This window comes from Bacillus rossius (assembly GCF_032445375.1).
Source record: "Bacillus rossius redtenbacheri isolate Brsri chromosome 4 unlocalized genomic scaffold, Brsri_v3 Brsri_v3_scf4_2, whole genome shotgun sequence".
In the NCBI taxonomy this organism is placed as follows: domain Eukaryota; kingdom Metazoa; phylum Arthropoda; class Insecta; order Phasmatodea; family Bacillidae; genus Bacillus; species Bacillus rossius.
This window is the reverse complement of record NW_026962011.1, coordinates 20,066,993-20,093,945: the sequence shown is the minus strand read 5'-3', so window position 1 is coordinate 20,093,945 and position 26,953 is coordinate 20,066,993. Positions and strand designations below refer to the sequence as shown.

General features: G+C 36.9%; 1 protein-coding gene across 1 annotated transcript in view; it reads right to left on the bottom strand.

Annotated features, from left to right (window-relative positions):
• Positions 1 to 25,338, bottom strand: part of LOC134542327 (hemicentin-1-like) — a 369,603-nt gene extending 344,265 nt beyond the window's left edge. Inside the window, exon 1 of the mRNA XM_063386475.1 lies at positions 25,046 to 25,338. The gene's annotated coding sequence lies outside the window, so the exon portion shown is untranslated. The remainder of the gene's footprint in view (positions 1 to 25,045) is intronic.
• Between the last annotated feature and the right edge of the window lie 1,615 nt (positions 25,339 to 26,953).

Below are 26,953 nucleotides of genomic sequence, written 5' to 3'. Positions count from 1 at the left end.
TGCTCGCAAAAGCAGTCGGGCAGTAGTACCAACGAACGTAGTTTTCCCCCGGTAGCCCCGCGGAGGACCGACTCTTCTGGCCCAGGGAACGTGAAAGGGGTTGGAGGGAGGACCATACTACCGGGAGCAGCAGCGCTATCTCTGCGCTAACCCCCAGAACCCCTGTATGCCCTTTTACTCATTTTGTGACTGGCTCCGGAACTCCGCCAGAGTTCATTTCCCTCTCGCCGCCGCTCCCACTGTTTTGTCGATGATAGAAAAGGCCAAACCTGTCTCTCGGGAGCACGAAGCTGAACTGACAAACCGCACTGGCCAGCGAAACTTTGATTTCCAGCCAATTCTATCACAGAGGAGGGGAAAAAAAAAGTTTGTTTGTGTACGGTGAAACAAATATTTACTTGCCAGAAACAAAAATGTTTGGCTGGCCATACCAAATTGTAAATTGTTAACAAAATTGATTTTGTACGTCTTACAAAATATACAGTTGAGTTTACAATAATACCATTTTTTTTTTCAGTTCAAAAATGAACATAGAAAAAAATTGTGGTATACAGTTTGAGTTAAACGTTTTATATGTAGCCTTTATTGTAAAACTTTTAGTTTAATGGCATCATTACTAAATCAATGTAAATTTTGATTTGTTTATAAAAAGCTAGAAAAATTCACTTTTCATAATTTTATAAAAATATTTTTTTTGTCAATTATATACGGAATTGTAAATTTGATAATGGCTACATACAAAAGATGAATTCAAAAATGTGTGGAATACTTTTTAATGCTCTGAATTCATTCAATAATTGAAATAAAGGAGTAAAAATTGGTCTTTTAATGTTTCCAAAGCCATTAAAAAACCATCTTAGTAACAAGATAATTTATAAACGATAAAAATTATAATTAATTGTTTTATTTATTCAATCTAAATCAATTGGAATGTTTGGGGTTGTGTCGCTAGATAGTGAGAAGTGTATTTTTCATGTTGAAACCATGACAGAACTTTTTCTCTCGACCAAATAGCGGTGTGAGAGCGGTAAGCAACCACCTGTACTCCACCTTAACTTACTGTTAGATACTTTTATAAATAATAAGGATCGCAGGTTTGAATGTTCTAGCCTCATATAGTGAAGTCGACATCTTCAAGGTAGCAGTCTAAACAGAGGTTCTTGGAAGTTCTCTTGCCATTTTGAGAATAGAAGAAGCCATTGGTTGACCAGCAGCTCCAGCCAACCATTTAAGTCCACATGAGAGTGATCAAAACACCCAGCCAATCAGAAGGAAGGAAGGCAGCAAGCTTCTGATTGGCCCACAGCTACAGCTATTCAGTAAACAAACACTCCCTAGGCGAGAGTAATTAAAGGTAAGAAAACCTTGAAAGCCCTCAGTCAACGTAGAATTATTGAAATAATGCCGAGCGTGATAAATATTAGCAAAATGTGTTTTCAACTACATGTCTTGCAAATCATACGTAGTTTCCACACCCGCCGCTAGAATTCTATGCCGGAGCAGCCACGTCAACTATTTAATCATTTGATAAAATACCGAAATTTTTAACTATATAATTAAACGCCTCCGATAACTGATCGAAACTATTTCGAGTAAGTTTGAAACTCGACTAAAAATTCAGTTAAGTTGCTTGTGTCACTAAATTCATTCATGACCTTTATCCGTTTTATTGTATTATTTTCTGTGGCAAGAAATTTATAAATTGTCAACTCCATTTCAACGCTGTTTCATATGCTGAGCTTTCGCCAGCACTTAAATTAAACAAATTCTGGTTGTCGACCTCACAGTAAAGAGATGATCTCTTACCCTAAAGATAGCGACTGCAATGTTGACCGAAACTTGGATGAACCCATCGCCTTCGACGTGGCTTGAGCCCATAAGCTAAGCAAACATTACTTTTAAAAAACATTTCTTAATATCTATGGTAATCATTTTAGTTTTGAAAATATTTTTTCGTTTGATGAAGAAACTAATGAATAGATTTAAAACATTATTTAAAACTCATACCTATTTTGTATTGAAAATTTACCATGTAAAGGGCTTTTTAGCTTCGAAAAAAAAATACTTCAATAAATATAGTAACTTATTTAAGATTAGAGATTTGGCCAGAACTTGAGAAACTTTTTATCGACGATGAGTCTCCATGCGATTGTCAGTAAAAATAATAAAATAAGAAATATTACATATTTTTTCCAGGTTAATGTCCATTATTTTATGTATGCCTACTCGTGTTTATATAAATGCATTACTGCATTATTTTCTTTCAAAATAACTTTTTAATTGTTATTTCAAGCTCGCCTTACTTTCCGCAAGGAAATCAAGTGGAATCCCTATATAGGGATGACCAAGCGGCCTGGGACACAGATTAATATTTCATAAACGTAGGTCTTACCTCAGCTGTCCATAATTCCAAGGGATTTCCTCTTTCTGCACCCTTCGTAGGGGGTGAGAAAACCCACCCTCTCCTAAATGAAGGGGACTGCCTCTCCTGGACTCATCTTACAATGGGCTATCTCACGAGGATGTTCTTAAAAAAAAGTTACTAATAATTTTAATAAAACCAGGGTTGTAATTGCTGACTTGTAGAATTCTTCTAGAAGGTTTCATAGTTTTAAAGTGGGCGATCAGGTACTTTGTAAAAAATTATCTGTTGACATTGCTAGCTGCAAAGATCAATGTGAAGCCGTGGTCCGTTTAGAATTTGTAGATTCTTAAATCAAAATACAGTGTTCTTGGAAAATGAAGTAAATAAAGGGAAATACTAAAAGGCGCATGCTGTCCAGTTTAAAATGTATCACACTTATTTAATACAAACCCTTTTTTGTTTTAAATTTTTAGTTACTTTTTGTTGTTGTCGACAGGTTTGCTGTGCGCCTTGGTTCTCTCCCTCATCGGACGCCGAGCCGTGCCTGTTCTGCGTGCCAGCCAGCCTGCTGTATCGGTCTGGCCGCAGGGCTGATCGTACCCCCCCCCCCCCCACCCCGCACACAGCTGCGCTGCCCACGCCTCCCAGCGGTCCTGGTCATCTTCCAGCTTGATCGTCCGCTTGCCGGACCTCCTGCACGTCACCTGGTCTGCCCTCCGCCCCGTCTGGACACTCCGATACACTGTCGTCTGCGGCTTCCGAGTGCCATCTCTTTGCACTGCCGACTCGTCGCTTCCTGAGTTCAGGCGAATTGATTACCTTCTGCGTGGCAGCCGTCGTCGTCTTTAGCTCAATTCTTGACTCAGCCCTAGCCCCGGGCGTGTGTCTTTCGCCCGTCATTCGGCTGAAGGAGCAGTCTGTCGGGCCGTTGTGTTCATTTACGTCCTTCCTTCTGGCCAGACGTAGGAACATCCCCCCCCCTCTGGAGACGAGCTTCGGTGCGTGCTTGCCTGCTGCCCTTCCCCCAACCAGAAACCACTACTCTAGCACGGGAGCGATGCTGGTCGCGGTTGGAGGGGCGTGCGTCAGCTGTTCCTGATCGACGCTACGTTGACCTGTGCTGAACAGTTGCCGTGTTGCGGGTAGTCGCAAGCTCGAGCTCGAGTCAGCGTTCCGGAAGAAGAAACTACCAAGTAAGGTTTACGGAACATTAATTTCGTCGTGTTTTCTCTAAAACTTTGTCCACGCCCCGAGAAAAGATTGTTGTTTATTGTCTTGTGTTCCGTCATGCAATTACGTTGAGCAATTATATATTCCGGAGTTGCTTGGCTTCTTGGTTGTGGCCGCGTCGAAGGCGAAGATATCACCGACGTCTCGGTGAACGTTGCAGTCGATCAGGGAGCAGTTACCTGGTCCCTGGTGATGACAGAATCCAAGCAACTCCAGAAAACGGCCAAGAAAGCCTGCGATCTTTACTGATTATGTATTCCTCCACAGCTGGAAGATTTTTGCAAACTTTGTACAAAAAAAAATTCTAATATTGTGTTTCGTAAATTATGTACATTGTGAGTTAAGAATTGTGACTGGCTTCTTAGGAACTGTGACTGGTTTCTGGAACTGGTTAAATTCTGGTAGCAGAAGTATGGACAGTAAAATGTGGGGGTGTTGCAATATAATTACATCAACGAGAAACTTTGCGCAGCGTGGGCGTCAATTTCCCCCCTCCCACTTACCCCTCCTCGTTAAACAAACCCTTTAGCTTGCCACCTCCCTCTCTCCTCTTGCCTTGTTGACCCTCACTTCTTGCTAGCGCGCATGTGCACTTGGCTTTAGTTTTTTTTTTTTTTTTGCTATATAAGCCCTTGGGGCCTATTGCTCTGTCTTGTTATAATTGTTTCCATTTCCAGAATCACTTGATATAACGAGCATAGCGCGTCATGTAATTTTTTTTCAATGTAGAGACGTAATTGTAAATGTTCGACGTAAGATTACGATGGGACATGGTACGTTTTTGCCTTATTATTTGGCTGTTCTATATTTATTAAAAGTTGCTGTTACGGCCGGGCCGTTATTGAGCTTCTTTTGACATTAATATTAATTTTTTAGTATTTCCCCTCGAACCAATTTGCGTCGTGTGACATCACGGTCGCTAATATTTGCAGAGTTCCGTTGTTGTTCAGTAAAATTCCCTAAGAATTTAGATATTAATGAGTCGCTTTGGTTGATCCTTTCTTTGAAAATTGGGCCTTCTTGGTAAAACGTTAAATTATACCGTTTTTGTACCTGAGAAATATTCCGTTGTGATTAGTTTCTGCTGCGTAAATTTACGCGTTTCCATTTTACTATGAAATCGTGGTTGACATGTATCTGTATTGGCCTTGCATTGCCCTGATATGGGATTTTGACACGCATAAATTGTAGTCAATTGCGTTGTTAGAGACAAGACTTTATGATTCTTCGTGTACTTAAAGTTTTTCTTGTTAAGATAAATGTTTTACGCGCATTAATTGTGTAGTAAATGCGTATAGTGCATGATTTCTCTGAAAGAAACTTTTGATAAGACCTACGGGTCATGACATCATTAGATTATATAGTGTTTATCGTGTCTTTCAATGCATCTTTTGTCACGTAAATAATTTATGAGTATTTAAGGCCATCCGCCGTGTTTATTTATTAATATTTACGTAAGACATTTGATATTATAACGTATAAGTGTGAGGTATAATATATTTAATCAGTGAGATTATTCAGAATGAGAATCATGTGTGATACACATGCATTGCACCTGAGGGTTCCAGAAGTATTATTGTTAATTCTTTATATTTGCACATTACGTGTTATCCTTGAAAAAAAGTAGTTATGAATAAAATACCAAATTATTGATATTTTCGATCTGAAACAGAGAGTTGCTAAATATTTTCACGTTGAGTATGCTAGCGTGATACAGCATGATTCACAGGAAGAGATTATCCAAATACATTCTTTGTTTCTGCTTACTGTTAGAGCACAGGACTTAGTTTATAATTATATATATTTTTTAATATCGTTGAGCGCACTTTGGGGGTAGTAGGTTATAGACCTGCCACGGATTCGAACCCAGAAACCCCTCCACTTCTAGTCAAAGTTATTTAATCTGTTTCCATAAAATAAAATCCAAATTGTTTTCATGTTGCCATGCAGTAATATAATTAACTTTTTTTTTTTTAATTCTTCAAGAACGTCAGTGGCAACGTTAGATAGTGTTCCTGGCATGGCTCTCTTCATAAGAGAGCGAATTGTGTTTCGGGACGTAGCCTGCGGGGAAAATTCCTCTCACGTGCTCTCAAAGGTCACGTAAGACGAAATGCTAGGAAAAAAGAGAGAACCACTTCATAAACGAAATGAAATAAAATTCCTGTTTTATCCCGACCAGCGGAAGAAAAAAAAATAGCGGTAAAAACCCTAGGCACACATTATCGACATATGTTCTACTTTTCTGTCTGACATTCCACGGATACTATGAACTTCATAGACTTTGTAACCTTTGACGTTTACGTCATGATTTAGGTAAAGAACTCTGAATTTGAGCCAAAACCTAACGGTCTGTCAACAGTGTGGATTCGACAATTTCACACTAACAGAATAATCATAATATTTTATTTTTATATTTCATTACGCAAAAATTTGACCATTTCATGCGTGACTTGATGAAGGCTGTTAGTCCATTTTTCTTTGTTTTTTCTTTGTTTGTTGACCATATTCCTGTTGTGGAGTATTGTGTGGTGTTTATATCCTGACAACAGCAATTTTTTGCTTAGTTTGTGTTTTTGTCATTTGTGTATTTTGTAGTTTTCTTCTACAGACATACCTGTGCTTAGCAATGGCGTATGTCCAAAAGCCTTCATCAAGTCATGCACTCCTATTGCACAAATCTTTCAAAGATAATATCTCATGCGTGCATACAGGGATAGAGGACAAGGGCGTATCCATTATATAAAAAGTGAGGAGAGCAGCTGTCTCCCTTCCGAAGAGGAAACAAAAAGAGAAAGGAGCTGTAAGATAATTTGTATGTACCTAATCTTTAGAAACTATTGTTCAAAAAATTATTTTTTAGTATATAATGTTCTTTTTTGGTTAATTATTTTATCGCACCACGGCCCGTCTTTCCACCCCAAGAATAGTTTGGATTCCGAAAAATGTTCCTTCCCCTCTGTTCCGTTTAGGGCTGAATACGTCCATAGGCCTAATGGCGGAACCAGTGGGCTCAGGGACGATAATATGACCACCTAATAATCTACTGTATGGTAGATAAGATTACAAAGAGAAATAATGTACCTACTTAGCTGACAACTGCAGACTCTTGTTTGTTTATTTTGTTGTTTCCTGCCATGAACGTGACAGCTGATAATCCTGCAACGTGATATTAGCCACCTGAATATTGCTTTGAACTGGTAGTCAACAGCATGGAGTTAACAATTTACTGTGAGGGCTTGGTGAACATTTGCCATGCAAATGGTTGAAGTCAAAATGATAACGGTACCCTCCCTTCCCCCCACTCCTTGACTGCAAAACAGTCTTTGGTTAAGGGTGTAAATCCCTTTCATGGTCATTATATTATATTTACGTTCCACGCGGTTAAACTTGCCGACTTTTAGATTGTCTGAACTTTCACAAAATGAAAATAATATATGTATCGCATATTTTCTGCATAATTAGCTGGCAAAGTTGCAATTTTTAATTTTTTTGTGCAGTATAGCTAGGACGAATGAAATGAAATATGAAACTAGAAATGTTTTGGCTTTAAGTCCAATTTTACTGTCTGCTGTGTAATATGGTTTTTTTTTTCTTTCAGGAAAAAAATATTTAATTTTACATGGTCTTTTGAAATCATCAGAATTTTATGATTTTAAAAGGCTCAATAAAATTAAATAATATTTTTCTGAAAAATATTTTCAACCATACCACGCAGTAGTTACGGCACTGCCTTTAAACCAAAATTCTTTTGTTATTTATTCCATTTGGTTACCCTTATCCATACTGCTAAAAATGTTAAAAATTCAACTTTGCTAGCTAATTATGCAAAAAATGTGCGAAAGCAATGGGACTTAGAACACCATCTTCCATGTGGCTTTAAAATACGGGAGGTGATGAGATAAGCGTTTTTAAAGTTCCAAAGGCTTTCTACTTATCTTCGTCCCAAACAAATTACATGTTCTTCTTCCGCAACCTATTCATGGACGAACACACAGTCGCGTAATTAGGTACGAAACGGAAATTATACCCGGTCAGGCCTAAAAATCGCTGGATACCCGTAAGATTTTTAGGGCGCGGAAAATTAACCCCAGGAGATATTTCATCGGGGCCCATGTTTAGACAACCCTGAGAAATAATAAATCCCATGAAAATTTATGTGGGAAAGGACCACGTCAAAAGTAAGTGAACTCAAGTGTCCGTAAATTCACGAAGATGGTCGTAAATTTACAAAGAATCCTGGATAGTTTGTAACCAGCGTTCGTCGTAAATTAAAGGTGAAAATTTTCAGCAGTGTGAGGAGGGATTCGAAAACAGCATTAGTCTATTGCCTACTACAGTGCACGCGAGCGAAAAAGGAAAGTGTGTTTAGAAGACGACAACGATGCTTTTATCCCGGCCGCGCTACAAGTAACATTGTATGTGTGTGCTGCAAAACTTATCTTGAAATTTTTTTTTGCGGGAAAAATCCCCTTAATCATTGCACGAATCCCGGAGAAGCTTTATCTTGCCACACTGCGTCCAGTTTCACAGGATGAATTGCGTGGAGGATAGGAAAGGGGGGTGCGATATTTATAGGCCGCGCGCAGCGCCCGATTCCGTTTCCGCTTGCTTGTGCCGTTGTTTTCGTCGACACACTGTTCAAAATATTCACCTTGAATTTTCGAAGAAATCGTTATCTTCGTAATGAGTTCACTAACTTCGAACATGAACCGACAAGAATAATCTCGCTATATGAGAAGAAGAAAAACTTTTAAAAACTGTTTGAGACTCATTACCCTGTTTACAAGAGGAAAAAAACCCTCGGAATTTTGAATAAGTTCTAGTTTCAACGAAAATCCAAGTATCTGAAATAACAAATAACTCTTCGTTTATATGAGGTGAATTCTTCGTTTAAAATTCCGTTAATTTACAGTGATTCCTCTCCGTGCAGCCGCTAGTGCTGACAGGAAACTATGACTTATACTCGTACTGGTTGCATCTGGATTCGTCCGACAGAACTTAAAAGGCAGGTTAATCACGAGAAATTTTGATGGAACACCTTGTAGTCTAAAGTCTATACTGCCTTTAAGTGGGATCTGAACAACTAGCATATTTCGAATAATGGATAAAGATGGAGCACTAAGTGGACAGTGATTAATTAAAAAATTGAACAAATTTAGGCAAAACTTGTCTCTGTTGTTAAAAGTTTCCTTTAAATATAGGTATAGGGGATGTTAAAAAGGTGATAGACGCCAGAATAATCCACGTTCCTGAATCTTCAGATTTTTTATTTATCTATTTTTCCCTGTGAAATATAAACGTGCTCAGGTGCGTTAAAAAACTCACAATTATTTTAGAGAAGGTAAATTTTTAGCACGAGTAGATTGTTAACCAAAGTGTGGGAAGGATTGGACTTTAGGTTGGATGAGAGCCGTATAATTAAAAATTAAAATATTGGACACTTGTATGACAAACTAGGTTAGCTTACCTCCAAATTGATGTGTGATGTTGTAAATAGTCAAAATTAAACTGGAATATTCTTTTATGGGCACTCCGTACTCTAAAATAGTAAAATATAGCTATTCTCGCAAAATTGCGTTTTTTTTTATGCCAACCAGGAAGTAGCACGATCGAGCACTAGAAGATTGGCTGTAAGGAAGGAAGTCGATACTTTGGGCAAACAATCTATTACATAGATGTAGTCCTACCAGAAGCCAAGAATCAGTAAGTAATTCGTAATACATTAATGTGAGTAGTGTTGGAGGTTGAGTACTAACTAGCAGTCTTTAAATACCAATGGCCTCGCCCCGTTGGGGTGACGCTAAATCAATCTCGGCTACTGAAGTCTGATTCAGCGATAATTAAATGAAAGTAATATCGGGAAAGCTAAATCATTCCTGAAACAAGCAATTCAGGTACAGCTATTTTTGGGGTGTTTTTGATTTTAAAACCATATGAACATACATAAAATAATTGCAGCAACTATTTTTTTTTTGAGGATGTACATTTTCCGTGTTTAAGGTAGATTTCAAAGAAAAACTACCTATTGTAGCCGTTACCGCGGTGCGACTTCCCTGGAAAATTTTTATATGGGTTTTCGTTTCATGGTTCATAGACCCAAAAACCACCGTCAACTCAAAAGTTTATATAAATATCACATTTTTGTGGACACGATAACTGTCGCGATTTTTCACAGATCACTTCCAAACTGATACATAAAATCTAGTAATGGAAAATCTCGGTCGAGTTTGTTAAGGGGCAATATCCGACCAAAGGGTAACTCGTAGGACTAATGCCAAAATATTTTATCTGAATAGGTAAGTTTTATATACGACCAACCATATCTGCAAGGGGTTAAAAAAAACAAGGGTTGGTGGACAAAAATAAACGTAACTATGTTCGTAGGCATAACATTGAATTTGTACGAATTATGTATTAATGTTATAATTTTTATGTAAATATTCTGTCTGAAACGATTTTCGATGAGACAAGCCATTGTTGTAGGGGTTTGAAAAAATAAACTCTATAATTTTTAAAAGTGGTATAATTTACTTTCCATGTGCATTGTTGAATCAGTTTTCTTTTACTGTAAATCCTTAAATTATTAACAAAAATCTCTTGTCTGAATAATATTTTATACGACCAACCATAACTGCAAGGGACTGAAAAAACAAGTGTTGGCGGAAAAAAAACTCCCTTCGTAGGCAAAAAATCTAAATCGCACAAATTGTGTATTGATTTCATAATTTTGATCTAAAATTTGATGTGAACATTTTTTTAATTAGACCAACCATTACTGAAAGGGTTAGAAATAACAAGAGCACAAAAAAATGTAATTACTTTTTTTAATACACTTACTTTCACTTCTATGATAATTTATTTTAAACCGCCTAAACTTTATCTAAAACCTTTAGCTGGAACAATTTTTGATAAATCGAACTATTACCGTAAAAACAGGAGGTGAAATAAAAAAGATTTAACTTTTTTAGTATCAAATTAGTCGGAATTTATTAATAACAATCTTAATATTATGTTAAACCTTTGTCCTGGAAAAAATTATACGATTATGTATTAGTGCAAGGGATGAAAAATATTGTTTGAAGATCAAAATAATTGCATAACTACCTTACACGGCATATTATGAAATTGTTTAAAACATTTAATGCTGGATGCGTAAGTTAAAAAAAAAATCATTCAATGCTGGATGCGTCAGTTAAAAAAAACATTCAAAATACTTTTACTGCATTGAATATGAGAGAATTTTAAATCGATCTTTTTTGAATATTGACTAACATATAGGAAGTTATGTAGACTACATTAAGTTCTTAAAATGTCCCAGGAGTTTAAAGAAGTTTCCAAAATATTTCCAAAAAAAATAGGTACTTCTAAATCTACCTACGCCTGTAGGCTGTTCCGAGAGGGATTTATTTTACCGCGATTTGTTTTAAAGTTAAAACATAAAAATGTGCTGGATAAAATTTAAAAGTTCTGAAGAATATTTTCGGATGTTGATACGACGCGAGGAAATTGTGTTTTCAAGTATTTAGGTTGTGTGTCTCAGATCTATCACATGACACCCTTGAGGAAGATAGATTAAAACTTTCTTTTATGAGAATACTCTTCTTGGGAAAAGCCACTTCAGGGATCAAGATACCCGTTTTGTGAAGAAAAAAAAAAAAAAATTACAGGTTAGAGGTGAAAAAAACGCGTAGTTTCTAAGTTAGCAGGTAATTGAGAAAATATAATGGCTAAGAATTTAATTTTTTTTTGGGTAAGTACTTAAAAGCACAAAAATTAATGTTGATTGAATTTAAGCCTATATATGCTTAACTATTTGAATGTTTTGTCAGTTTATGAACATGAAACCAAACGTATTAGATTGTCGTTTGGTAGATGAAAAAAAAATATTTACAATCTTGCAAACTTGCTTCACTATATTGATTACTTTTAAGTTCATTTAAACCACTCTTTGGAAAAATATATAGCCACAGTGATAAATTTATTTATTTTATTTGGTGTTTTTGTCAGGTTAAAAGGGCGAAATTTAATGGTGGTAAGGATAACTTATTATTTAACACGTTATTGTGAATCAGTATTGTTTACATTTGAAAGCGTCATCCATCAGCCATTATTTAGATTTCAAACTATGCGGAGCACAGAAAACAAGTTCATTTTAACAATTGTTGAAAAAAAAAGATGGGATTTCGGAGAATGATTTACGCTTGCAAAACCTCATTAATAATAATTTCAATCGGTTTTCTACAACAGGAAACTGTTCTGCTGCAACAAAACTCCATAATTGTTCACATAATTACCTACCCACATTGTAACACTCTGTTAAAAATCGATCTTTGTATCTAAAATAAATTCCGTCAACTTTCGTAAGCTACTGTAGTCCTGTTAGCTGACTGACCGTGACTTGGGAATCGTGCTGCAGGAATATCACACTTTGGCCTCCTCGTACAATTGGTGTAGGTGATATGAGGGCCAAAGCTGGGAACGATTGCTTCGGAACACGAGAGCGTCAGCAGCGCCCGATGCGCGAAGCGGCGAACGTATAAACTATACTCAAGCAGCAAACTTCCCCTCGTTGGACGCTGGCAGGTGCGCCGTGCGGGATGAAATCCAAAACGGTGGGCCAGTGTTTCTGAATGGTCTGCTCATTTTCGCTGGCGCTAAGCCTTCGGCGATGGAGGAAATCCTGTGTTATTGCTAGAATCTCCACGCGCTGCCATTTATTTTCGCAGCTGTCGTGACCGTAAGCCTCCTTGCTATACAGAGTGATTCACTGGAAGTCACACACACACACACACACATACTCCTTGCTTACATCATTCGTAGAAAATTATGCCACATAAACGTGTTTCGTGTTCCAAATATTCACAGTGTTTCTTAAACATAGGAGAATGACGTGCTCCTCTTAGAGGTAAACATAATAATTTATTGTCAGAATTGCGTGTAAAGAACTTAAAAAAAATCGTTAAAAAAGTTTCAGTCTTCTTTTATACACTTCGCCGCACGATTCTTATAGTTTAATTAATCGTCCAACACATGGGTATAGCATGAAAAAATAGAGCTATTCTTCTAACTCAATATATCCGACTGGTAAAAATATAAAAAACAAAATATTATTTCTGGGTTATCTAAATACTATTGAAAACAACAGTTTGAAAGAAAAAAAACACTGACTGTGGACTGGGAATGAAATACGTTACATGCTCACTCTTTGGTGCACACCCAGTTAGATGGCTGCATATTAAAGCAAGTGTATAGTTGTAAACGTCTGCATTTCATTACTGTAGCGGCATGCATGATACGAGCGAGTAGTAGTCCCTCACGTGTTTGTTCAGTCCTTTGGTAAACAATGCCCTTCACCCATCCCCATACGCAAACAAAAAAAAAAATTGTTCAATGTGAGGCCATTTCAAATTTGTCGAATTACTCCGTCAAAATCGGAAATAGAACCCACAGAGATTGACTTTTTTTTAAAGTCATGAGAGTGGCGGTGTCTCCTCGTGTACACGCCAGGGACCGTCATGCACGTGTTATCTGAGTGCATGTATGCATACGCAAACCTCTCGGGCATCTCTCAGGGCTTAGGGTCGGGAATCGCCCGTGCCATGACCAAGAGTGCGAGCATTTGGGACTCGCGAGTTGAACTGCGCCGCGATCAAATAAAGCCCTAGTGTGCACGCCTTCTTAGCGGGTGCCCCAGCTGGCGCTGTGAATAGCCTGGAAATGAGGGAAGTCGGTACCTACCGTGGAAGACTACACGCTCATACACTGTCAAAAATTATCACCTTTCATTTCACTAAGAACGCTGGTTTACAATTTATTCAAAGATCTTCGTAAGTTTACGGATTTCTTCGTAAATTTACGGACACATGAGTTCACTTACTTTGAACATGAATCGCAAGAGAAAATTGTTGTTATATTAAAAAGAAATTTCAAATCCACACTAAACACACTCTTAGTTTGTCCATGAGTGTGTCTACCTTAGTTTATAACGAAACATAAAGACTCGGAAGCGTAGTTTCTACACTGTTAATAATTTACACCGTTACTTTACAAAATCGCTGGTTACAAATTATCCAGAGATCTTCGCACGTTTACTGACACTGAGTTCACTTCCTTTGAACACGAATCCAAGAGAAACTTCTCTGTTCACAAACAAAACATTTAAAAAAAAACTGATTGAGTCCACAGTAAGAACACGCTTATATTGTTCACGTGTTTCCTTTGTTTAGATTTAACATAAAACTCGGAAGTCGAAATACGGCGCAGTTTTTAGAAGATTCAGTTATTTGAATTTACGAAGAACTCTTCGTTTATTTGAGTTAAATTCTTCGTTGAAAAGTCCGTGAATTTATTGTAATTTCTTACAGTGTAGAACAAAAATAGTGCTTCTCGCTGGGATATTTCAGGCTCTGACTGCGTTTATCGCGACAAAAGCCGAGATTTTGGTTAATGTTGAGTCAACAGTTTTTAAAAGGTCTATCTTCATGTCGCGTCTAGAGAGTTAGTATTCCGGAAATATATTTTTGGGAATATTTTCCGGGAATTTACAGTAAAATATTATGCTAACCCGGAAAATTATCAAATGCGTTTTACATGCACATTAACACAACATTTGTTTTATATAACTTTGATTCAAACATAACCAAATATCAAATCAATTAAGCCATTAGGAGTTAAAGAAAGAAAAAAAACTTTTTACTTGTACTGTAATATAATGGTAGCGTAGGGTTTTACATGTGATATGAGTAGTTTGTAAAAGAGGATACATACTGACACTATGCACGCATACAGACTACACCATAGATATAAGTTACTATTATTTTAGTACACAAACTGCTCTTAAATTATGTAAATCTTTGTTGGTATTGGATAAATGGAAATTTTCCGAAAAACAAAAGTGAATGTATTTTGCTAGAAAATTTTCTGAACGGAAATATTTCCTTGAAAAGGTATTTCACCCTTATTTGTAGTCGCACATTTATGTTTGAGGACGGTCCATGTGAGTACCTACAAGCTAAAATAAGGTCATGCCCGAATTCGCCTAAGTATGGGGTGTCCTAAAACAGTTTAAAGGCCAATAACTAAATGTTCTGAACTAAAAAAATTAAAAGTTTAATTTTCATTTTCAATTTTTAATATCACCACCCAGCACTAAATTGTTAGATACGTGTATAAAATTGTGTGCTATGCAATCATAAATAACCATACTATCACTACCGTCATTTCAAGTTTAGCAATTATTCTTAAAATACATTTCTTTTTAGCAATTTTCAATTTTCTAAATAAAACAGTTTAAAAAAAGAAATATGGAAACACAACCACTCATTCTCTGTCAGCGCATTCTTAATTTCTTTTCGTAAACTGACCCCGCTTGGATATCTTGAGCAGAGTTCAAAATCGAGTGGTTTTTTTTTCTGAAGCTCTGCACCCCGCGTGTGAGCCCAGAATCTTATCGGTACGGGAGTAGAGTCGTAAACATTTTCCGCAGCGGTGGTGAATAGCAACTGCGGGCTTCCAGACGCCATTGTGCCAGGCGAATTACATTATCAACCCGCCCTTGCTGTATCTTCGCTAAGGAACCCACAACCGGCCGTGTGATTACGCCGCTGTTTGTTGCGGTAACAATCACGCGGGTGGTATAGTCTGTGCCGTGTGGTACGTGTTAAATTTGAATGTTCTTGTGGCCCTTTTAACATGATAAAAGGCTTCCATACTGAGGTCCCGCCAGAGTTGGCGATGAAACGATTTTGTTGCCACCAAAAATTGTAATAGGTACATATGGTGTTTATTTCGCCAATTGTTGTACATGTTCTGAAAATAGACCACTGTACGTTGCCTGTTAGTGCGCTTACTCCATCGTGCGCCTGCGTCATTGAGCGGGGAGAGGGTGTTGGAAAAGAACCTCGAAATTCACTCTGCACGAACAAAGAATTAGTTATAACTCAGCAACGGAAAAGGTTCACGAGTTTTTTGTGCTTCGTCATGTGTGTGTTGAGGCGCTCTAAAAGGTTGGCTAAGCAGGAAAAAAAAAAGTTATCGAGTGAAAAGTTGTGCCGGGTGACAGTTTACCAAACGTTCTAAAACTGCTTTTTCAGGCAATGCCGCGCAGTCGCAGAAGTGTTCAGTGCCAGAGGCGGCGGGGCAGGGCCAGAGCACTTGTGTCTAGCCGCTGACAACTGTGCCGCATCTTCGGCTTCATTCGGCAATTCACGCCGCTGCTCGTGAGTGTGACAGTGCATGAACGACACAACAAACACAACAATTTTTTGTGCGCTCACACTTTCATTTACCGTGTTCAAATAAACTGCCTTTAACTTATAATATGTCATTCTTAAAATTAGCAAGAAGTAATTTAAAGAATTATTCAGTAGGTTAGCTACATTATAAATATTTTAAAACATTGTGGATGGTTGGTTATATTAGGTAAGTATAGCTACATTAAAAATTCTGTAAAATCATTTTATGGATGCTTAGCAAATAACTTTTTAATATGTAGCTATCCAGCGCAAGGAAACCGTTTACATGATTTCACAGTATCTTTAATGTAGCTATCCTAACCAAAGTAATTATAATGTAGCTAACCTAACCTAATTAACCAATAGTTATCATGAGTTGTCCATCCTTCCGCACAGTCTTTTTTCGTCAGGATTGTCGGGCGTGCCGAGCATACCCGAGGCTAGCCGAAGATGCGGCACAGTTGTCAGCGGCTAGACACAAGTGGCCAGAGCGCTCAGGCCGGTTCGTGTCGAACCAGGCGAGCTCCGGAACTCACCAACAGAACTGAGAGGCAGGCGCCTTCGCGAGCGCCATAGACCTGAGGCGTCGGGCGCTGTTGTAGGGCCGCCGTGTGCGCCGACCAGCTAAAGAAAACTAGGATGGCCGAAGTCAACTCGAACCATGAAGGCCCGATACAGGCGGACAGAAGACGAAGCAAATGAAACACCTCAAGCTGATACGTGGGGCATTATGGACCCTCATATTCTTAGGAATTCCGATACAAGTCTACAGCCAAATGAGCTCATTCCTTTCGTAAATGTAAAATATCCTTCTAAGATTTAACCGTAAAAAATATAAATAAATACATTCATAAAAAGGTGAGTTTCATTTCTTTCCCCTTAAATTGTACCTGATGGTCCACGAGAGAAATTTTCACGCGAAAAAAAAATTAACTGTCACTTGTAAAGTTTTAAATTATTTTTGCACACCAGCATTGGCAGCCGTATGTTGTTTGAAAATTAGTGATGACTAAACAATAGTGGCAGAAGGATACGTGGATCATTCATTGATTCTACTTTTCAGGACTGTCAAATCTGAGCCACGTTAAATGGTGCAGACTTTACATTCCCAAAAATACGAGACTGCATTCGGAATTGCTAGACGCTCTGGGGTATCCCACTCACGGGGAAAGAAGAGTGTGCGGGATGAATGGTAATTGTTTCGCTCAAAGTTCGAGTTGGTCTATGAATGTCTACTTACATCTGGCTGATGTTTAAGTGTATTTTAGAGCATTCCTTACAAGCACGAAAACCTCGTTTTTTCCAACACTGAACTTGTACCTATACCTAAGGTATAAAATTCAACTTCTGGGCCATTTTGGTTTTTGTCTGGCAGGATGACAATGTAATATCTAATTCATAGTTTTCGTATACTTTAGGCAAGAATGTGACAAACATATACAGAAAAACCAACTTATTCTGAACAAGCGCTAAGGCAGTCATATTTTAAAATTAAACATAATAATAAAATACTTTCCAGTAGCTTAAGTTTTAAGTTGTTCATAGTCATTTAATTTATCTGAAAATGTTAGTGTGTACGTCCTATTAATCATTCACATTTCTTTATACTAAAACCACACATAAGAATGTACATTGTTATACATAGTTGTATCTGCAAATTAAACACAATCCAAAATAATAAATCACAGAGTTGAAAAACTGGGGGCTTTTAAAATCTTTTTATTTGCGAATTTTTGTACTTAGAATAAATAACTACAGGTACGAAAGCGTGACTTGAACTCTACTAACTCAACAAAAAGGTACATTTATCAGTATTACGTTTGGAATCTATTGGGTTATGCTCGTATAGTTACTGTTCTTGAACGCAGTAATATTTTTGGTTTTACTGTGCACGGATATAAGAATTATTATTTAGATTTTCAAGAGAAGCTGAATTGTAGACACCCTCTTTGTATAAAATATACATAATTACTATAATTTTTGCCTGTTTTAATAAAGAAAACAACGCATTTTAAGTCGAAAATTTATAGGAAGTTACTAAGTCCGAGAAACACAAAATAGTTTTAATTGTTGAATTATATATTTTGTATGCTAGTGTGTGTCTATAAATGTATAAAACAGATTGAATTAAGTTTATGTAATATTTTAATTTGGTAAATTATCACTCGTCATTTACTGCATTAAAAATACTTATTGTTCATAATGGCATAGTATTTTCCTTGTTTAGTCTGTTTATTTTAATTGTTTGACGAATGTGTTTATCAAATTGAAATAAATCACACTTCTTGAATTTATGTTTCAGATCTTATATCGAAGTACACTTGTTGCGTAAGTTTCAAAACGATAATTTTTTTTTTTTTAAGCAAAAACATTTAGATATTCTAATTTATGATCTGGTTAGTAATGTTATAATTTTATGTGAACAAATATTTAATTAGCTATATTGTGCTAGGTAGTTTAGAGATAAACATTATAAATAAAGTGCTAATGCAATCATCTCACGGTATGGAACTCATGTTTATAATATATACATTTAGTTACAATTGTTCATGTACGTCAGCGTTATATGCACAGAATTATTCATATACCGCAGTGGCACTAATGTGAACAATTTGGAACTAACAATTTTTAAAAATTTTGTTCCTTGCTGCTCCGAACAAAAAAAAAACAATTAATTGGCTAACATGCACACGCAGTAAGAGAAATCCTTAGTTTAATTTCGTAATTTCACTGTAACATTTTTGAGATTAAAATGTGTTAAGATATTGATGGTGCAAATAGTATTTTGTTTTAATATATTATGATAACAAATAGGCTAACGATATAATCTAATGTATAAAAATCAACTTTTGTTTGTTTGTTTGTTTGTTCGTATTCTATGCGCTCACTCATCGTTCATCGGATTGAGTTGAAACTTTGCACACTTGACCTGCGAAAGAAGAAGGGGAAGGTCACTGTCTAGGTGATATTTCGATAAAACGAAACCTTAAAGCAGAATTTAATTATTCCTCTGCATGGGAATGAGCTTTTTCATGGTAGATGCCTTCTGCGTATCCATGGCAATTAAATATGACGCGTGAGTAGTATCCGATGATTACCAGTAATTAATTATGACAGTTCCTCTTTTCTATGGTTCGAATACTAATGGTAGGACGCGAGTCGAGAGAGATAAAGATAGATAGAGAAATATAGATATAGATTGACATATAGTGGTATAGAGAAATATAGAGATAGAAAGACAGAGATAGAGGTAGAGATGGAGAGATATATAAATATAGAGATACTGGTATATGTAGGAATATACAGGGAGAGTTAGAGCGAATTAAAGAGAGGTATATATTTATATATAGGGAGGTATACAGAGATATATAGAGATGCTTTGTTTATGTGTACTTTAAACTAATTACAAAAAAATTGAATAAGCTATAAATATATAAAATAATAATTTTATGATTTCACTTATGCGACACATTTACTTATTCGGCCGAAATCGATGTAAACTTCCCCATGAGATAAAAAAGAAATGTATAAAATAGATTTAAGTGCACTTTAAGTGTTTTATTGAAAAGAAAACCTGCTAAAACTTCAACACAACGAAGGAGCTTCGGTAAAACATCCCGCAAAATTGACACGAAGTGCCTAAAGCCTACATCGTGGATCAAAACTGAGTTCCTTATTCGTAGCGTAAATTTTACTTGAAAGCACAATTTAAATGATTGTAATTCATGTGAGCAGAAGTGACTCGTTACACTCACCAGCTGCACTTTATGTGGAATAGATGAGGGAGTCATACGAGGGATATTCGTAAAGTAAGTTCCGCTTGGTCACTAAAAAAATGAACTCCCGATAAATAGTTTCTATAAACATTTTTTGTTTACTACGGACGTACTGTACATTTTCACTTAATATATATTATTTCCAAGCACTGTTCGCAACGCTGTATCTGTTTCTTTAAACCCTCTGCATAGAAGTTCGCCGCCTGGAAATCAAACCAGTTGACAATCGTAATTTTGTAATTTTTGTTGTTATTTTTGACCTACGTTTAACTAAATCATAAAAATGGCGATTTTTTCGTCCCAAAAAGGTAGCCATCATTTTTATGACTCAAGAATGGAGATTTCTTATATGTTTTCCGTAGATTGAGTATTGCCTATTCGCAGTCCATGATATCTATGGCCAAAGCGTCCGTTTATTACCAGGCGATAAACTTCTATGAAGAGGTGCCAAAGAAACTGGTGCAGTGTTACGAAAAGTGTTTGGAACTTAATGGCAATGGTTTGTTAAATGTAAAAATAGGTCAATAGTAAACTTAAACTATCAATAAAAAAAATTCTCAGTTTTTTTTAATGACCTAACTGAGCTTATTTTACGAATAGCCGTACATCCATATTTTCATCCAACTTGTTTTTTTTTTGTTTTTTTTTTTTTTTGCTACTCAGAGTTATCACATCTTCGGCTCGTATTATGTCGAGTCTAAGGCTTTCAAAAAAAATACATACAGTCTTTGTAAAACATTCACATTTAGTTATAGTATCGAACCTTGGCTGTAGCTCTTGTCAAAGTGGCACAAGCACAATTCACATCTCAATCATTTACATTTGTACTTGAATAATTCATAAACCGGCGTCGACCAAACACGAATGAAAACAAATAAGCTAATCAAACACGAACATGGATGATTTTAAAAATACATATAAATTATTTTGGCAAGGTAATATAGCCCGTCAAAACCATACTTTTTACTGGGGCATTTATGCTTTGTGTCCCAGTACCTCCACTAGTTAAAAGTTATTTGTAAACCGTTCCCTGAATAGCGTTCCTTTATTAATTGCGCATATAATAAGCATGATACAACAAATTAAAGTCAAATTCTTAATAATTCGATTATCTTTTGCATAATACAAAAAAATATGCTTGAATTAAACATCAAAAATATGTTTTGTATTAATACTCAGTATTATCTCGAAAAAATTATTTCCTTTATGCAAAAATAACCCTTAGCCGTATGTTGTACAAAGTTACAGTATATTCATTGTAGTATTACAAATTATTTCTTGGTAACTGGTTTCCAGAGGAAACTTTTGTAAAAGTACAGAAAGTGTCTACTCACTTTGAGAAATCGTAACGAACAATTTTTTTTACCTAGTGAAAAAAAGATACACGCATAATTCGGCTAATAAATTTAATTCTAAAGTGAAGGAAAACCATCTCGCATTTTCACTTAAGCTAACAGTCGTGCGTTTCTATAATTTATGTACCGTCGTTTTTAGTATACGTTGGCGTTTTAATTAGAGAAATAATTTTTAAATTACCTCTGAACATATTTTATGCTTAATTAATATGCCTATATTTTACGCCTAGAACGAAATAATAAAACCAATTGTCTGATCTATGTATTTAATTACATTATAAAATAATATAAACAATATATATTAATAAATATTTTCTTAAAGCACAACATGTATAGTTCAATAGTCAGTTATTAAAAAAAAGGCAAAAAGGTTTCTGCAGCGACGAGGTATTGAACCATATCAAAAATTACCTCTTGCACACCATAATCGCACTGTACCACTATACTATTATCTTTGAAAGAATTGTGCAATGGGAGTGCATGACTTGATGTAAGCTTTTGGACATACGCCATTGCTATGCTTACAGTGATATGCGGCAATTCTTTCATTCAGTAGCTGTTGACCGGGGATTTGACTGTGAGTTCCGTAGGAATAACTCCCTTACTGCGACATTTACAGAAAAAAATCAAGTTATTTGAACATTGTGATAGATAAATCATTTTCTTTTCCAATTTCCTCAGATAAATATGCATACCGGGTCCATACCGGGCATTGATATTATATTTGAAATATTTGTGCAAACAGCAAACAGGCTCAACAAATAACCCGGAAAGCCAGCCAAAAGCTACTGAGTGAAAGAATTGCCGCATATCACTGTAAGGATAGAAATGGCGTATGTCCAAAATCTTACATCTAGTCACCACTATGCTACCTTTTTTTAATTTAATATTGGCTGGCTAGTGATATTCATCACCAACCAGCCAAACATCCCCCCTTAATTTATTTATTATTCGTTATAGTTCAACAGTTTTGCGCGACAGTTTTATTGACTTTGACAAATCGATGATACATTTAAACATTTACTTATTTACACCCATGCCTTTAACCGGGACTGAAACTCAGAACCCCTCGCACCGTATGCCAGTGTACACCCGACTACACTACGGAGGTCGGCTACCGAGATCCTTACATAGTTTAAATTAGAAACTAGGAGTAATTAACTGTAAAATGTATTTTCGTTATATAGGTATTCTAAAATTTGCTATTACCTACTTCTTTGTACAATTATTTTAGTTAAAAAAATATATTCCAGGGTAGTTTTACTAACTTCAAGTTTCATTTGGCATTCCAATATGTTTGTTACGTCCGCTAATGTTTACAAAAGGGACTATGCACGGGTTTATATTGCTACACGTGGGTCCGCCATCTTAACGACTTCCGCTCGTGGGTATAGCAGAAAAAAATATAGCACGTTCTATTGCGGTTTTTACTGAGACTTCGTGTATGAAAACTTGTACACCCAGAGCCAGCAGACCCCTTGGAAAGGTGCTGGAATTTGTTACCTACATGAGAGCAGGCGCGCTAACAGAAAATAGGTACGATAACTTCCAAGGAAATGGGTATCGTGTGTGAACTGGCGCGCGGTCTTCTCGTCGCGCGCATGGTGCAACTATGATGCATGAGCTGCAAACGTAACATTAGATGGCGGGGCAATGAGGATAAAAGTTTGTAATGCAAAGCCCTTGGATGCTTTCAAGGATCTTCACCTGGTGTTTCGTGTCCAAAAGTTAATTCTGAAAACACGTGTTTCCAGCCCTTTCCTCTTTCCTAATAAATAAATAAATAAATAAATAATAAAAATTCGTCAACAGAATCACTTGTTCACCCTCACCGTATTCTCAAATGCGTTTCTTACGCAGACGCCACTCGGTTATGTTGAGAAGTTCTAAAACCGTGTGGGTTCTTCTGAAGCTCTGCATACATCGCATGTGTGCCCATGTAGGCGGGGGACCAGATGGCTTGTAGCGGCCCGCCACAAATGGTCAAGGAATCACTAATCCACAGTCAAATAAAGAGTATTCAAGCAATATAATAAAACAAACATATAAAACCTTAAAGGTGAAAATTTGCCCTATCTTTCAGTTGCTGTAAGGAAGGGGAACGTGTTATAGTCTACGGATTGGGTATATTTTCTGAACCTTAAGTCACTTTGCTTAGCGATTGGCTAACAAAACAAACATAGCTTTTTAATGATTAATGCTAAAAATTTTGTTAATAGCTTGAAAAGAACACACTAAAAACAATTGTAAAAAACACCGTTATGATGAGACTATTGTTCAACTTATATGTGGACAACATATCATCAAGTATTAACTGTTAAAATTAATTTTAACCAAAAACTTAATTTTGCTATCCAGAAGGGAAAGTTCGTTCTAATTTTGACTTCGATTATTATTTAGATGAAAAATCACAAAATCACTTCCTAACGTTTTAAAATACACTGTTCAGCTTATACTACTGTTATATCGCTAGCCTAAATGGTTTGCGAAGAGAGATGATAGTTAGGATGAATTCGAAAATTATATATACCATATACCATATTTTTGTGATCTATTCTTGAATAACTCTTTAAACTGAATCAAACTTTACTCTAAAGACAAAATGTTATCTTTAAAATACAAATTTGTTATTACTGTTATGATATTTAGTTACTTCGGGACAAAATCTACTAAGTCAAGTGAATATTTTCTAATGATTTCCGTAGAGGAATTAAATTATAATTAAATAAACAATTACTTACAACTATTTTTAGTTCCCCCATGTTTTCGGTCTTTTATTTACATTGTAAATTAGAAAAAAAAATATAATTTTTTTTAATGAAATTATTCTGAAGTACATCTTCAAAGTAGGCTGGGAAAAGATGAACAAAGTGAGCATCAAATTTATTTTCCTAGTGACCTTGGTTACATAAGTGTTTGAATTAGTAAGTTTTTAGTTTACATATGTAATTATTAAAGTGCATTAAAATTTACTCGTAAGTAAATAATAAATAAAAATTTCTTTCACATTAAATATAGAATAAATATCACTGAACCAATTCTAACAAATGTATCTAATTAAGGGCCAGTTTGCCGAAGCACGTTTTCGTAATTCATTTACGTATTTTATTAATACTTTCTGAGCGTCGGTTTGTTCTTGTGGCTAGGATTAGGATTCCTGACTGATGAATCTAAATTCCAGTTTTGATTTCCAACCAGGTTTTAAAAACTTCCTTCCCAGTTTCAGAACGAGGCGTTGAGCTGTCCTTCACTTCCATTTACTGCGGAAGGCAATGTTAAACACCGCGGAACCACCCTGCCTTGAGGACTGTGTGCGACGCGGCATTAAAAAACGCGCGAGGCCCTGATACCAGCGCGATCAGCACTGCGGTTTCTCACCAAGCGGAATGGTTTTAAGGGCCCTACCTGCCTTGCAATTCGAAAACTGCCCAAAAATATCAAGAGTTGTGACTGTACACGAAAAGCATTTAAGAATACGCTGAAGTCGGAAAGGTAGTACTGTTTCCGAATTTCTTTTTTATATTGAATTTTGGGAAGAACAAAAAAAAAAGCCTACTACACGTGTTTTTCAGAATTATCTTTAGGCATGAAACACCCAGAGCAGATACTTGAAAGCACTTGCATTACAACTTTATTTTAATTTCCTATCATGTAATATAATACTTTACATTCAAATGTCATAGTTTCCCTATGCATGACGAGAAGACTGGGCGCCAGTTCAAATCATAGCACATAGAGGCTAAACCGCACTGTAATCACCAGTGATCATCGCACTTATCCCGCATCACCAACACAAAAACACCTTTGACTAGGGGGGGGGGGGGGAAAGTCTGGACTTTGTAATAGAACATTGCATTTTTAACCCATCAACACAATAACAAATAAATTAGTGTTTTTTTTTAATTAAAGCGCTATAAATGTTACACGCTGCTCATCAATCAGACCGCAAGTCAGTTGAGAGCCTTGCGCTTTTTTATTCATTTGATGCACCAGTGGATGTCGCACATACAATTTCACCTCAAACCCTAACCAAGAAATTATTCAGATGGACGTGTAGAAACACATAGGGAAACAAAGTCTTACCTGAGCTATCAAAAGTCTCATAAATATCCAAATCTTAGACACCAGGAGCTGTCGGAGGGGCAGGCATATTGAACGGCAGCGGATCCTAGGAAGTCTATATAGCGTCCCACCGCGACGAACGACTTCAAGCAAGCCGGGGAACCATCAGACGGCGCGGCTCCCGACAGCTCGACCGGGCAGACGGAACGAACCGAGCTCTGCCGACCTCCATCGAAAAGGGACTCGAGGTCGGCGTCAACCCTTGGTCGCCGCGTCTCTCGCCGGGGGATGGTCGCTCGACCGGAGGTGAAAGGTGCGCCACAGCCCCCTACCTGCTCGCTCGGCACGCGGGCGGACACTGGAGGCTCCCTGGCGCACGGCTGCACCCGCGCCGCGCATGCGCGAGGCCCCGCCCCCCACCCCCCACCCTCCAGGTCTGCCAGCGCCCGACCGCGCTGCCATCTCGCGGCTCGCGCCGCAACTAGCGTCGGGAGAGCACCTCCTTACGCTGGGATGCACGCCAAAATATTGCTTTTTTTTTTTTCCTTGTGCTTGCTGCCGTTTCCGTAGTATTACTGCTCCTACGCTCGACAAAAGATGGGAAAATACTAAGAAAAAGTAAAGGAAAGAAATCATGAAATATTAATATCAACAGAGAGCAAATATATGAACAAAATTCTGTTTAAAGAGGCCATTTTTTAAAATGCTGAAAATATATGATGACATTGTATTTCATGGCCTCAACGAATAATTAAACTGACTTTACAGAAACCATGTAGTATGCGGTCTAGCTATAGAGATTATGCTTGTGTCGCTAAAAATATGTGTTAAAGCATAACATATAACACTGATTCATTATTTTAAGTTATATGTGCTCATAATTATTCGAAGGTTCTTTTGTAAATGTAATTCAGGGTATTTCTTATAGCAAAATTTTTCATGTAGCAAAAAATTTCGTATTTTCTACAACACGCAAAGTTCACATGGACGAAAAATGATAAATTCATGTTTTAACTCAAGGGTTCACCGTTGTGGAGAAATGCCGTGAATTAATGAGGAATTATTCAGTGAATGAATTGGAATGAATGAAGAAATGAATGGGTGGGAATATTAGCCAAAAAGATGGGAAATATACAGGGGTTAAGATATTTTTAGGCACGTTTACATTTTAATATATTATTTATATGAAAAATATTAACGACTTTCACAAAATTCTTATTATGACAAATAAACCTTCCACAGCAGCCCACAGAATTCCTACACATTCTATAAAAATGTTTAGCTGCAACAAATTGCAAATAGTATTCACATTTATGGTGTTTTTAATCTAGCATGATTTAACCTCAATGTAAAATACTGAACAAAATATTTATTTTAAAATACTGAACCGTGAGTGCATGAAATAATACAACATAATAATTGAACTACTTTTAAAAGCATACTCACCAATTACTGATAATATTCTGGAGTTCACAAGCAATACACAGAACTCTAAAATTATCATTACTCCTCCTCATTTACTGGCTCGTGGACAAGTTACATCTGCAAAAATGCTCGTTTCAACTGCGAAAGGCGACTACTTAAATTTATTAGTCTTGAACTACCAGTCTCTCACATACCGCAGGTACCTGCCTCGTTTCTTCCGAGCAAGCAGCGAGTCTCCCACTCGCTCTGTGACCGACGCTCCTCAGTAGAGAGTTATCACTCGTTCTACAACTCGCCCAGCGAGTAGTATGACCAATCGGTACTCGCTCGGGCAGAGTTCCCGCTCGCCCCTTCGCTCGTCGCTACTAGTCTTGTCGTCGTCCTCCCAGCCGCTCGTCTGCCGAAGTACTCGCCCGATGTTCTCCTTGTATGCTGACTCTATGGCTAATTTCTATTTTCCTAACAAAAATTAAAACTAAGTGTGTTTTAGGGGCCATAGTTAGG